The sequence below is a fragment of the Podarcis melisellensis genome (genome assembly GCF_964234715.1).
Source record: "Podarcis melisellensis genome assembly, chromosome: 11".
Classification (NCBI taxonomy): Eukaryota; Metazoa; Chordata; class Lepidosauria; order Squamata; family Lacertidae; genus Podarcis; species Podarcis melisellensis.
In genome coordinates this window covers 31,352,514-31,366,850 of record NC_138543.1, presented here as the reverse complement: position 1 = coordinate 31,366,850, position 14,337 = coordinate 31,352,514, and the positions used below count along the sequence as shown (strand labels likewise).

At 40.2% G+C, this 14,337-nt stretch overlaps 1 long non-coding RNA gene across 3 annotated transcripts; it reads right to left on the bottom strand.

Moving 5' to 3' along the window:
• Positions 1–3,013: 3,013 nt before the first annotated feature.
• LOC309380357 lies at positions 3,014–8,467 on the bottom strand. Of its 3 annotated transcripts, none has more exons than XR_014172867.1 (4): positions 5,815–8,467; positions 4,148–4,290; positions 3,190–3,267; positions 3,014–3,067 (listed from the first exon to the last, which is right to left on the bottom strand). It is a non-coding gene; the product is annotated as an uncharacterized lncRNA (long non-coding RNA). The 3 variants fall into 3 exon arrangements; XR_014172869.1 differs by having other exon boundaries at positions 4,148–4,191; XR_014172868.1 differs by having other exon boundaries at positions 3,014–3,267; positions 4,148–4,191.
• Between the last annotated feature and the right edge of the window lie 5,870 nt (positions 8,468–14,337).

Sequence of the window (14,337 nt, the reverse complement as noted above, 5' to 3'; positions counted from 1 at the left end):
CTTATTGTACTCTATCTAGGGTACACACTATCCATTGTGGTATAGTAGTTAGAGTGTTATACTAGGGCCTGAAAAACCAGGATTCAAATCACTCTTAGCCTAATTTACTTCCCAGGGTTGTTGTAAGCATGAAATTGGGAGGAGCAGAACTATGAGGTCAATATAAACAACAACAACAACAAGAAGAAGAAGTGCTTTTGGGGGGGGACTCAAGGGTACGCAGTACTGGCACCTCTTTTTGTTTGTTAAAAAGCGTTACACTTACTGTAACTACTTCATGGTGAGTACCGGCACCTATTTTTCTAGGGGGAAAACATTGATGATGATGATAATAATAATAATAATAATAATAATAATAATAATAATAATAATAAATAAAAATAAAATTGTATTCTTAAAATTGTGCAATCTGAATCCTATAGAATATTCTGTGGCAGAGCAAGAGCTGGAATGTTATGGAATTAGTCCCAGCTGCAATTCCTTCATATTTATCGTCCAGTGTTGGGCCCTATCTCCCTCAGAAGGTGCCCAACAGTCCTGGTCACAAATAGGAAAATATTGGAAGGCAATGAAACAGAGGAGCATCTGATCAAACCTCAGCTACATACTGATGTGGTTATGATACCCCAATGTTCTGCCTGAGAGAATTGCCCCTGACCTATACAAACGGATGCATCGGGTCCCTCTCTTCACTGCACTCCCTTTCTTGAAACCTCTAATAGAGAATGCACGCTCCCTTCTCCCTTCTTCCTCTTGACATGATAATTACGGGGAGCTTCTTGGCATTTCCTGCCTATGTGATCAAAATTCTAAGTGCTTTTTTAAAATTGCGCACTCCAGACTATTTAACTCATTGCAATGGGTAAGACTGAAACTGATCTGCTAGAATATTAAATGGTGATGCTGTTTTCTTTTTGACATTTTAAGAGTGCGCCTTTGGCAGTTGCCTCGGGCCTGAACTAGAGCACATTTATAATTGGGTGGTTAAGGAAGTGGATCAGAAATCTGCTCTGTTAAGAATGTATTTGGCCTGATTAGGAGAAAATGCATATTGGTTTGAGTTTCTCTCTATGTGTGTGGACCATCTTCTTTTGGAAGGTGTCCTCTACATGAAAGTCTGGTTTAAAGATAAATAATGCCAAGCATCTGGACAGCATATTGAGGAGGCACAAAGGTCACAGTATCAGACTCCTCCACTACGGTGGGATGTGATCTTTCTAAATTTGCATGTACACCAGAAAGACTAACTTGTGGCTCTCCAGAAGTAGTTGGACTTCAGCTCCCATAAGACTCAGCATGAGCAATGTCAGGGTTGATGGGAGTTGAGGTCCATCCATATCTGGAGAGCCACCATTTGACTTCCTTGATCTAAACTTACACATATGCATAAGCTTGAGACAATGTTATGCAAATGTTGTCTTTCTTTTTGGTGAAACATTTCCTCTGTTTCTGGCCACCGTAAGCAGGTGCAACATCAGTTCATTTCAGTCCAGGCAATACAGATGTCACTACAGTGGTGAGGCAGCTGCTGAACCAGATCTGGATCCATAGGAGCCAGCTCCTAGGGACTGAGGGGTCTTCACACACACACACACACACACACACACACACACACACACACACAAAATATTTGAGCAGGCCTCCCTTCCAAGTTGATGGGCATTGCCATTCAAATGGTGTCTGTACACAGTGTCATGTGATTGATTATGCAGGGCAGGGCTTACTTACCCCTCCCCCCAATATTTTGTTCAAGTTGGCACCCCTGTCTGTACCCACTTTGTTTTGGTAGCATATGGAAAAATAGGCCAGGGCAAAGATGATGTATCTGAATCGCACCAGCACTTCCTGTGGCATCATCCGCCTCTCCCAATCAGACTCTTCATTTTCAAGGCAACATGAACACTGACTATGAGGGAGTGTTTTTTTCTTGGGCATCAAGCAATTGCCAGGGAATGTATTAACTGGGCCTCGTGTTCAGGTTAATGATAACTGAGGATTAGGATGCTAGCCATGCAAGTTTCTCTTCTGCAAGGTCTATGAAACATAGCACATATATTTCCTCCCTCCCCCAAGGTATATTTCTTTTTCTTAGATTACAGAACTGCATCATTCATGCACATCAGAGTAGTAAACATTCCCCTTGAAGGACATGAGAGTGAGAGGAATATAAAATAACAAGTTTAATATATTACATTTGGATAAATAGTAATTCTATTCAAAAATGGGGAGCACCTTGTGAATTCAAATAATGGGGGTTCTGGACAAAACCTAGCTGTCAGGTGTTTTTTTTAAAAAAAAATAAAAATAAAAAACCTGAATTTTTTCAGCATATGGTGTGTCTCTGATAAATGACTATTTCTCCCTCAATATTTAATGATAAGGCTAGGGCAAAATGTAGAAAACTAGATGGAACACAAATGGAAGAAAAATCAGAACTGTAATCAAATGGGAATTTGTGTGCAAATACTTTAGTTTTTCATCATTAATCATTTATTATCTAAAGTGACTGGTGCATGTGTGCAAAAGCATCAGCTACAAAGTCTCCCAGAATATGTGTTCTGAAATACAATCCTCAGATGAGATCCATGATGGCAATCCAATCCACAATGAAATAAATGATATTTAAGCAAACCTTACACTGTTCTGGATTGCAATTTATAGATTTTGCACCCCCAAAATGGTTGGGGGCTTGTTTTATTATAGTTTTATACAGAGAAATGTGATTCTGTAAATCAATGCTACACAGGATTGAAGTTAATATTCAGTTAATATGAATTTTAGTAACTAGTGCAATATAGCAGAGTTGGGATTTAAAAATAATAATAATTCGTGTCTTTCAAGAGAACCCAGGAATATTGATAGGCATTAAAAATTCTTCTGATGAAGCTTAGCAATTCAAATTCAGTTCAGTCATGTTAATGCTGGGTTATTGACTTATTAAAGTGATTCTTTTTAAAATATATGGTTTGTTCTTTTTACCAGTTTGATCATCAGTAAACACCCCCTCAGGAAATTGTTTCTGAAAAATTGTATTTGTGGGATTTTCTCAGAAAAGTCAGTTCCATATCTAAAAAAGAAGAAGGAAGAAATTAGAAGAAATATTCAGACTGCTTAAAGCCACATTGAAAAATTCACCTAAAGGGGAGGCAAACATATTGTTTTACATTGATATCCATTGTTGTTACTCACCTGCTTGCTAAAGATGAGGAAGTCCATGTATTGTTCATTTAACACTGTAATGCACATCTTGTTCAGAGTGTGCGTGTTCTGCATTGGAGGGTCAACAAACAATAGGGGGTGGACACAGCACTAGTAACAGGGGTGGAAGATGAAGCCAAGCCACTACCTTGATTTCCATACTACCAGGTCTCTCAGTACTCTTTTACCTTGGGTTACAGACACTTCAAGTTACAGACGCTTCAGGTTACAGACTCTGCTAACCCAGAAATAGTACCTTGGGATAAGAACTTTGCCTCAGGATGAGAACAGAAATTGCGTGGTGGCGGCGCTGCGGCAGTGGGAGGCCCCATTAGCTAAAGTGGTACCTCAGGTTACGAACAGTTTCAGGTTAAGAATGGACCTCTAGAACAAATTAAGTTCTTAACCTGAGGTAGCACTGTAGTCAGAAAATGGAGACTGTATGGAGAAAGGGAAGCAACGATTAGCGGGGTGACATTTGGGCTTCTGTCCTGTCTGCACTCACCACCTAAGTTTACTAGTTGCAGAAGAGCTGTAGTAAGGACCAGAGAAAATAAGAGATGATGGAACATGTGATATTCCCCACTCATTATTAGCTGTCATAAATGTAATTTGCAGTCATTACTGCCAAGTAGAAAAGATTCTCAATCAACAACCAAAGGAACTATTAAACCAATTTGTAATTTCTTTATAGATAGTAAATACGGTCACAACTAAGCTATATACAGTGAAAGTGGTGACTACATGGAGGGGAACCAGAGTGCCTTGATTTTGGTTGTTATTCTAGAGTAGTATTTGTCCTTGTGTCCTGCAGTGGCTGGTGGGTGATGGAAGAATTTATCACATATCCAACTGGAAACCTCTACCTTGGCTGCATTTTACTTTCCAACTGCTTGACATAGGACTACCAAATTTGCTCATCAAAGGAAATGATGAATGAGATACTTACTTCCAAACATTTTCTTGTGCACTCCCTGCAGAATGCTTGACTGCCTAAGAGTTATAGTAGGCTAGCTGTTCATTTAACAGAAATTCCCAGTAACTATGGTGATGCACAGCAACCTTTAGCCTGTATCATATACAAAATAAATACTGAATAAAAAATAAATGCAAACAGAGCTATCAAAAATGAGGAACTGCAGACATTTTTCTACAGGTTGCCATTTTTCATAAGCATGAAGTTAATACATCTTTGTCAATAGCAAATTACCGGGGAAGAGAAATTGTGGCAATTAAGCCATGCTAATCAAAATTTGTGATCTCCTTTAGTCAACAGACTGGTTCTAAAGCAAACAGCAATCAGATGTGAAAGAGCTTCTTTCATTTTTAGGTAAGCCCTCAAAGGAGGGGGGGGGGAAAGTTAAGCTTTTGAGGCATTATAAAAATGAACCTTCAAATGATCTTGTTTACAATACTCAAAACTACAGGCTACAATCTGGAATAGGGAGGGGCGGCTGGGGTCACTAATGTGTGACAGGTCCTGATGGCAAATACTGAAGCCAAAGAGTCAGAGGAACAACTTGATATTTACCATATTTTTTGCTCCATAAGACGCACCAGACCATAAGGTGCACCTAGGTTTGGGAGGAGGAAAACAAGAAAAAATTATTCTGAATCCCAGAGGCCAGAACAGCAAGAGGGATCTGGCTTCTGGGATACCGTGTGGCTGTTCTGGCTTCTGGGATAGCCGCGGGAAGCCTCTTCAGGGCAGCGGGATGAAGGCTCCCCCTGCCCAAAGAGGCTGTGTACATCTAAGGCAGAAGCCAGGACAGGCGTGTCACTGAAGGTGTGCTGCGCAGCTCTTCTCTGTGCAGCACCTCTCCTTCACAGGCGCTGCGCAGAGAGGGAGAACTGTGCAGCACCCCTTCAAGTGAAGCTGGAGAAGGAACAGAAGGAGACCCTTCTGTTCCTCCTCCAGCTTCGCAAGACAGGCATTGCTGAAGGGCGCTGCACAGTTCTCCCTTTCTGTGAAGCACCTATTCTTTGCAGGAGAGGCGCTGCACAGAGAGGGAGAGTTGCACAGCGCTTCTTCAGTGAAGTAGGAGGAGGAACAGAAGGGTCTCCTTCTGTTCCTCCTCCGGCTTTGCTGAACGGGCGTTGCGCAGCTCTCCCTCTCTGCACAGCGCCATCCGCTCCATAAGACGCACTCACATTTCCCCTTAACTTTTAGTAGGAAAAAAGTGCGTCTTATGGAGCGAAAAATACGGGACTTGTTTAGGTGCAAAAATAATTTTTTATTATTATGGTAGATTCCTCACTGTCTTGCTATTCACATTATACCTCTTTGTCTTTCAGGCATATTCTTTCAGACATATTCTTTCTTGCTGCATAGCCCATGTATCAGCATCATAATAAACTTCCTTATTGAAAGGTTGTTTGGCACTCATAACAACCAATTGACACCTCTTCTGACTACTTAGTGAGGCAGGATATAATATCTTTTATTATCTCTAGTTATTTCGTTGTCTAAAATACATTTGCCATGACTGCTCTTCTTTCCATTTAAGATTATGCTAAAGTGGGGCTTAAATGGATATATGCTAAATGTTTCATGACTTGTCATTCCAGGTCTTGGGTACCTTAGGAAGCACATTCTCCTACATCCATCTCACCTACCGCATGAAATGGTATCCACAGGGACTATTTTGAAGAGGCTGAAACTTGTAGAAGTTCTTTTTCAGTTGCGGTTGTCATATTGTGAGATCTCTTGAGGATATCTGCTAAGTCAGGAGTCAGCCAATTTTTTCAGCGGGGGGCTGGTCCACTGTCCCTCAGACCTTGTGGGGGGCCAGACTATATTTTGAAAAAAAAATATGAACGAATTCCTATGCACCACAAATAACCCAGAGATTTATTTTAAATAAAAGCACACATTCTGCTCATGTAAAAACACACTGATTCCCGGACCATCTGTGGGCTGGATTTAGAAGGTGATTGGGCTGGATCCGGCTCTCGGGCCTTAGTTTGCCTACCCATGTGCTGTTTTGCCACTGGATTCTTGAGGCATTCATTAAAGACACACCCATTTCATTTTCAATAGGCTTTATGAGAGTGTGGACTATGCATCTTCACATTTTCTCTGAGGGTTCCCCCAATCATGCAGATTTGGGGGTGGTGTATGGAATCCATGAGGGAGGGGAGGGTAATTTCTGCTGCATGATCAGAAATATTTCTGTTCATGCAATGACTCCCTATTGGATTCAACCTCAAGCCAATATTTCTCAAAAGTCACACCAGAAAACGACCACACAAGATATCACAATAATTTTTAAAAAGTGCAATATGCATATACTGTATAACGTACATGTGCTAAAATACATTTCAAAAAAAGGAAAAACTTTCCTCAAACACTCAAAATTTCATGGCGGAACAGGTTGGGCAGACACTGATGTTGCATAATCAGGGACCCCCACAGACTCACACACTTTTTTACAGTTAAAAAAAATAATTAGAACAAGCTTCCGATAAATCATGACACAACAACCTAAACTGCAGTGATCCCCTGTAGGTACAACAGATGCAAAAACTGCAGGCACTGCTCAGTTAACAATATACACACCAGAGCAAACAAATCAAAAGGGACAAGGATCCATGTATGTGGTATGTACCTAAGTGCAGTGTATCTCATTTGTTGCAACCAAGTCCCCAACAGCTACTCTGCTGGGGATGCTAAACAGTTCTTCCTTCCCTCTGTGAAACTGTGCATCTGGAAAAAGCAGCACATGACTTTGAAAGAGAATGCTTTTCCTCTTCAGATGCTAACATTTATACTATTTTGACAGCAGATACAAAACTAACCATCCACACTGGCTCTCTGACACCACCTTTGCCATTTTTCGACCATTCCACTTGCTCCTATCATTTCAAGTAGCCCTCATATCTTCTGTTTTGTTAGCACCATGGGAATGAGCCTGGGTGGAACTTGGGTTTGCAAGCACCCCTTTCCTTCTCCCCTGTAATGGCTTTTGATGAGATCAGAACCATTAATTTCCATTTCCAATGAACCACACTTCGACATTTTGCACAGTGTATTGTATGGTTTAGGGTAGGGCTGGTCCTATATATTTTGGCACCTGAAATAAACCACAGAATGGCATCCTCCCCACCAGGGAGGAAGGGGTGAGTGAAGATCTACATCAGGAATGGTGGTGGCGGCGGCGGGGGAGTAAAATCAACCTTACTCAGTGGTGGAAGTGGGAATCAAAGGCCATCATAGGGGGCGACACTCTCTGAATCATGTCAGGCAGGTGCAGAGCCTAGGAGACCACAGAGGGCAGTCCCTTCCATTTCCTGCCTAGGGATGGGAGGAGACAAGCAGTGTGTCCTATTCACCAAGAGGGTGCTATGGAGGCAGAATCGGGGGTTGCTGCCGAGGAGGCAGCTGGTCTGGCCTCCAAGGAGCATGTCTTAGATATCGCTTCCACTGCAGCAGCAGCTGGCAACACATGCCTCGGAGGCTGGATCTGTCACTCCTGTGGATCCTGCCACCCGAGGTGGTCACCTCAGCTTGTCTCATGGGTGGGCCAGCCCTGGTTTGGGGGGGGGGGGACTCCAACTTCAAACCTGGCTTAACTAACTTTGCTTTCTTCCCTGAACCACAGTGAATTCTATTCACAGTAGCTATGTGTGACGTTAACATAAGAGAGAGTGCTGGAGGCAAATAGTTAAACAGGTTGCCCAGTCAGGACACAGGGGGGTGGAGTCAGTGGGACTATAAAATCAGTTTTGGGAGGAGTTCATTGGGAGTTGTTGGTGGTAGTTGGTTGGTTTTAGTGGGCTGGCTGGTTGGGAAAGGCAGTTGGAGAAGCAGTTGGCAGGCAGTTGGTAATAGAGAGACAGTTAGGGCAGTGGATTCTTGAGTGTGGGGAGGTAGAAGAGATAGAGAGAGGAAAATAGGACTAAGAAAGTAAAGAGCAACAACATTTGGAATGCCGTAAAAGTTTGTTTGTGTCTAAAATAAAATACACTCTTTTTTATTAATTGAAAACATGACTGAGACTGAAGTGATTTTACCAGGGAGGACATGGTTGGTGGCAGCGGATTAGTGGTGTACGAGTCAATAGTCCCTGAGACGACCGGGGGCTCCGTATAAACACCACACTATGGACAATTGAATACAGAAGCGAAGGCTTTAGCAATTCTTACAGCAGCAGCAACAGAGGAAGTGTTCAACACATGAATCTAAGTCTTATACATGACACATAATCTTTGAATCAGGCTAAGAGGGTGATTCAAAAGCGAAGGAGGAGTGTCTGTTGAGAAAATCCAGAGTGGATTGCTGCAAAAATGAGGTCTCTATCTCCCTCCATACTATGCAGAAGTATTGGCCATTAATATAGTCTGACTGGGCAGGGACCAGATAGCAGAGATGCAAAAGAATAGAATCTTAGAAATATGAAATAACTTCACCCAGAGCTGAAATCAAAGCTGTTTCTCCAACCCGGCCTGAGAACTGGAGAATAATTTGCACATCCTTTCTTCTCCAGTGCGTCAGAACAAAGACCTAACTCACACACTCAAAACGGAGACTTGTAAATGAATACCTCATGTGATCTAAGTTAAACACCAAGTGTGAGTTGGCAGATATACATTCTCACCCAAACATTAACTTCTTAGACTCTCTGAGAGCTTCTTCTTCTTCTTCTTTTTAGCTCAGTGGAGGTTTCCATACCATGCTACGCCTTTAGCAGTACAGATAGAGAGTTATTTTCCATTTTGATGTACAATTAAACAATTATGCATGGGAGAACAGAAGCACACATCTGAAGAAAGGGAGAGAAGTGAAGTTGTCCAATGGTGTCCATTGTTGTGTCACACCATGCCCACTGGTGTGAATGAAAATTGGCATGACATACCAGTATATCGGTTGAAAAAAACCACAGTCCAGGCCAGGAGGAACAGGAAGTTTCGACTGGCTGGACCAAACATTCCCTTGCATGTCCACTCTAGCAAAACAAGGAATGTTGTATTTGACTGCTCCCAGCGGATTAAATCCCACAGAAACTTCTCTGGTTCTAAGCCATGGAGAGTTTGTGTGTAGACAGTACTTCTGTGCTGCACCCAGTTTTTCTTTATTCTATGGTCTTTTCCTTCTATCCAGACAAGGCATGCTAAACATATGAAGGGAATTCTTTTCAGAAACAATTATTTGAATAATCATGAAAAGCTGCTGTAACATTGCCTTTGACAACAAGCCCTCTAAAAGCCAATTAGGATGTGAAATTTATTCACTCATAATTTGTATTCATCCCTGCAATGTACCCACACTCTCATATTCTGCCCTCATTACCACTGCACAACCCAGCTGAGTCTAGTGGGGATACGTAGCTGTAACAGATGCCAAAGGGTGGTGTGCAATATGCCTGAGATTTGGCATTCATATTGATGTGCAGCCCTCTGACCTAGTTCAACATGATACTTCATTCAATGCACAGGTATTCTACGGGGAGGGTGTTGTCATGGCACGTTCCGGCTGCAGAAAAATAGTAGGAAAACAAAGCAATAAAAGAAAGCAACAAGAGCATGTACCAGCTGTAGCTTTGACAGGATTGCTTATTCATGGCTCAGTAAATCTGTTCAGGTGCAAGGTACGTCCCAGCAAAAAAAAAGTATTATGACTAGAATGACCCTTCCTGCATGGTTCATTCTGAGCAAAAGTGACTCGTGGCTTTCCACTGGCAGATTGGCATCTTGGTCCCCAGCCCACTGAAAGCTGCTCTCAGAAATCTGAATTGCAGAGCTGCCTGCTTACTTTGATGCCCTCAGCATCCCAATCCTTTCCTTGTGCGGCAGGCCGTCACCTCTCCTCTGTCCCAATGGTGTGCCTGTCCATTACATTTTATCCATCCTTGCATCTGCTTTAGGCCCCAGGCTTCTCGTTTCTTTGTTCCAGCTGTTCAAGCACTCAGGCTGAAGGATAGGGTGACAATAGGGCTCTGGAAGAAATTATGGATCAGAGAGAAAGGGGGGTTTTGTTTGTTTGTTTATTAGATTTATATACCACCCTTCATCAGAAGATCTCAGGGTGATTCACAAGATGAAAACACAAGATTCCAGTGAGAATATTTATATCCTGATCTACTCACGCCTAGGAAAGCTTACAGAAATAGAGTAAGACATTTATGTCACAAGACATTTCCTGGCTCTGTAGCTTCAAAAATATTATTGCACTGGGACATTTGCAGTTTTAAAAATTCAAAATATTATCTATCAGTTATATATTCTCTCCCTCTCACCTCATCACATGTAGTGTGTATGTTCTTCAGAATAAGTAGACTGACTTAACCTCTATACTTAGGCTCATCCATTTAGCTTATCTTTATACATGTTGCCAGTCTATGGGTGTGGTCCATAAAAAGTTCAACAATTATAAATATCATTGATTTCAATGAGGGAGACAGGGCTTATAAATTATTATCTTTGGCTAGACTGCTGTTTGGACATTCTGAAAAGAAGTTATTTGGAAAGACATTTGTAACATTTAGAAATGATTACCAAGCAATAAATAATAATATAACAGCTGTTCTCTTACAAAAATAAAAATATGATGATATGCATAGATGAATACTACTTACTTTCTGAGTATTTATTCATTTTCTGAGTGATCTAGGCTGAAGCCTCTAGGTGACTTGCAATATACTAATAAGAAACTGAATTAAAAATACATAAATACAATTACATCTTGTAAAAAAAAATCAATAACTCATTATACTTTATAGGTAAGAATAAGCTTCCTTGTATTAAAAGCAAAAATAGCTCAATAAACCCACAATAACACAATAAACAATAACTCAATAAACCCACAATAAAACTTTCAACAGGAAGGAGTGATAACCCTGAACCCTAAAAACTGTAACCCTCTTATAAGTGATAAAACTATTAAAAGACTGGCTGCTTCTCGAAGACACTGATGTACTAGATTTGGAAGGTTTTGACAATGCTTTTGGTTGGCATGCATATTTATGGTATGACAAGGTTAAGATTAATAAGGCTTTCAAGAATCATATTGTCAGAAAAGCAGTGTTTAATGTCTGGACAAAATACAAAGACTTATTGGAAAATAAAACTCCAAGGTGGCTATCACCTTTGGAAGCCAAGGCCCGGAAAAGGCTCAATATGGAAGCCAAATGGCCAAAGTATTGGGAAATATTAGAAAAGGATGGTGACAATTGGAAATTGCAGAGTCAGGAGAAAATGAAAGACAAAGTCCGAGATTGGTTACATTACGCTCAGATTAAAGAAGTCTTTAAACTTGATAAAAAGTTAGGTTTCCAGGTGGAAAAATCGAAGCTAGAAACGGAATTGTTAGAGCCCAAGACTAAGGTACTTTCCAGAATGTATAACTTGCTGTTGAAATGGAACACACAAGATGAAACGTTTAAATCGGCTATGATAAAGTGGGCACAGGACATTGGGTATAATATTATGTTTGAGGACTGGGAAAGGTTGTGGACTACTGGGTTGAATTTCACTGCATGTAATATGTTGAAAGAAAATGTAATGAAAATGATATATAGATGGTACATGACCCCAGTCAAACTTGCAAAAATATACCACTTGTCTGATAACAAATGTTGGAAATGTAAGGAAAATGAAGGAACGTTCTTTCACCTTTGGTGGACTTGCCCTAGAGTGAAGGCTTTTTGGGAAATGATATATAATGAGCTGAAAAAGGTATTTAAGTATACCTTCCCTAAGAAACCAGAGGCCTTCCTTTTGGGTATTGTCGGCCAAGGGGTGTTAAAGAAGGACACAACTTTCTTTATGTATGCAACAACAGCAGCAAGGATACTTGTCGCTAAGCATTGGAAAACCCAAGATCTACCCACACTGGAAGAATGGCAGATGCAACTGATAAACTACATGGAACTGGCCGAGATGACTGGCAGAATCCGAGACCTGGGAGAGGAGACGGTAGAAGAAGACTGGAAGAAATTTAAGATTTATTTGCAAAAATATTGTAAATTGTATGAATGTTAAGCAGGATGCTTGATTATAAACAATTTGGCACCATTAAAATAGATGAAGTAAATTATGAAGATAAGTTAAACTTAAGAAAAAACAAATTTTTAGATATTTATTTGGTTAAACTTAATTCTTTAAGGAGTGGAATAAATGTATCTAAAATTTGAAATATAACATTGGAGAATTAGACAGTAAGGATGGAGATAAGGTGATAAATTGCTGTTTTACTTTTAATAAACTGGAACGTAGGAGCGAAAGATGTGAGGAAGCCCAGAGGAGATAAGAAAACATGTTATGATATGTAATATTTTTATTTGTTTATTTATATTGTAATCAAAAAACCCTCAATAAACATTTATAAAAAAATATATAAGTGATAAAACTACTGAAAATTACTAAAAACAAGAAAAACAAAACAAAAAAGAAGAAGAAAAAATGAATATATTTGCCTGACACTGAAAAGATAGCAGAGAAATTTCCAGATTCTTGGGGAAAGTATCCTATAGGAGGCGTCTGTCTTGTTGCATGTATGTAGGTGCTTTTACCTTATGCTAGCCTATGGCCATAATAAAGATTTGACTTTGACAGGGTCATACCAAAACCTTGAAGTAGACACTGGAAACCAATACAAGTGGATGAGAACCAGGGTAATATGTTCTGAATGCTTGTCTCCATTGGTGAATTCATGGGCTAATTCTGCAGCAGCTGAAGCTTTTGAACCATCTTCAAGAACACCTTCCTGTATAGCACATTGCAGTAACCTAAACAGGAAGCATTGATCCCCAAACCTATATGAGCAGCAGAACGTATATTGCCACTTACACGGTGCTATATATGCAGTGTCTACAACATATATGTTTTTTTTCTCTGTGATAGCTAATTTATGAAGCAGAACAGCATTGAGTAGCGCACACATTTGCAGAATGAAAAATATATTCATTGCTATGTTGCAGTTTTCAGCTAAAAGAAATAACACAATCATTTCCAGTTCCCAGAAAGTAAAGGTTTCTGTGTAAATATTGCAGGCACCTAATTAAAGCTGTTAATTAGAATGCATACGATAACTATGGAAACTAACCACTACAGTGCAGTTTTACTAATAGAACAAATTCTTACAGACAACATTTAATTGCACACATTATACATTGTATTTTTAGATTCTTAGAAAAGAGTTGATCAGTTTTGAGGCCCCCCTGCTGGTGCCACTCTTCTGTATGCTCTATTGTCTTTACGCATTCTTACAAGTGGCCATTTTTTGTCACTAAGGGCATTATTATACTTGTCTCTTCTAAGGCTGTGTGCTTTTCAGAGAGTGGTGCTTGTGGATTACTGTTTAGCCATAGGTTTGCTTTGATTAGATACACTCGTGAGTGATGCATCGCTCCCCACCTGCCATGATATGGAATGTGTCTAAAAGGCTTATGCCACAAGACTTCATCTCTTTGCCACTTCAATGGGTTTATGTTTCACGGTCTTTTGTTTTATCGCCCCAACAAGAGAAGAAAGAAACACTGGTAACATCACATTCACATTGATTATGGCTCGTCTGCTCTGTAGGATTTTGCCCTAAGCACATTAGCTTGTTCAGCTTTCAGCAGATCGATAAATAATGACTGAATTCCAACAGTTTCTGAATACAAGATGTGAAGCCATCAGTCTCTTCCTTTCCTTTTCCTCCTAATCATCTCTTCACCCCTTTCAGGAAAATCGATACACATTTCCATCAGCATTTAGAGTTTCAATAGGAAGCATTTTCTTCCATGTAAGTGTTGTGTTAAGGCACAAGGTGACCACAGGGTCTCCACTACTCAGGATTACCCAGAGAGCCGAAATTGCCAACTGAGCAGCATTTTAATGTTTCAATTCTTTACAAAGAGTAAAAAAAGCCCTGCCATTTTCTGTCCACGTCAATTTTCATTACCACCAAACAATAAAAGCTAAAGATCCCAGCTATTTCTCAGGAGGATTGCCTCACAAATAATAATTGCTTATTAAAGTGTTCTTTTCAAGGAAGATTGGAAATGGTGATTACTTTGCAGCTAATTTCAAAAAGAACATATACTGTTACTATCTCTTGGTGTGTGGTTGGCTATTCCCATGCATATTTGCTTTGGGAGAAAAAAAAATAAACTCATTAAACAGTCCTTAAAAGTACTTACTGTGACTGATGAGAAA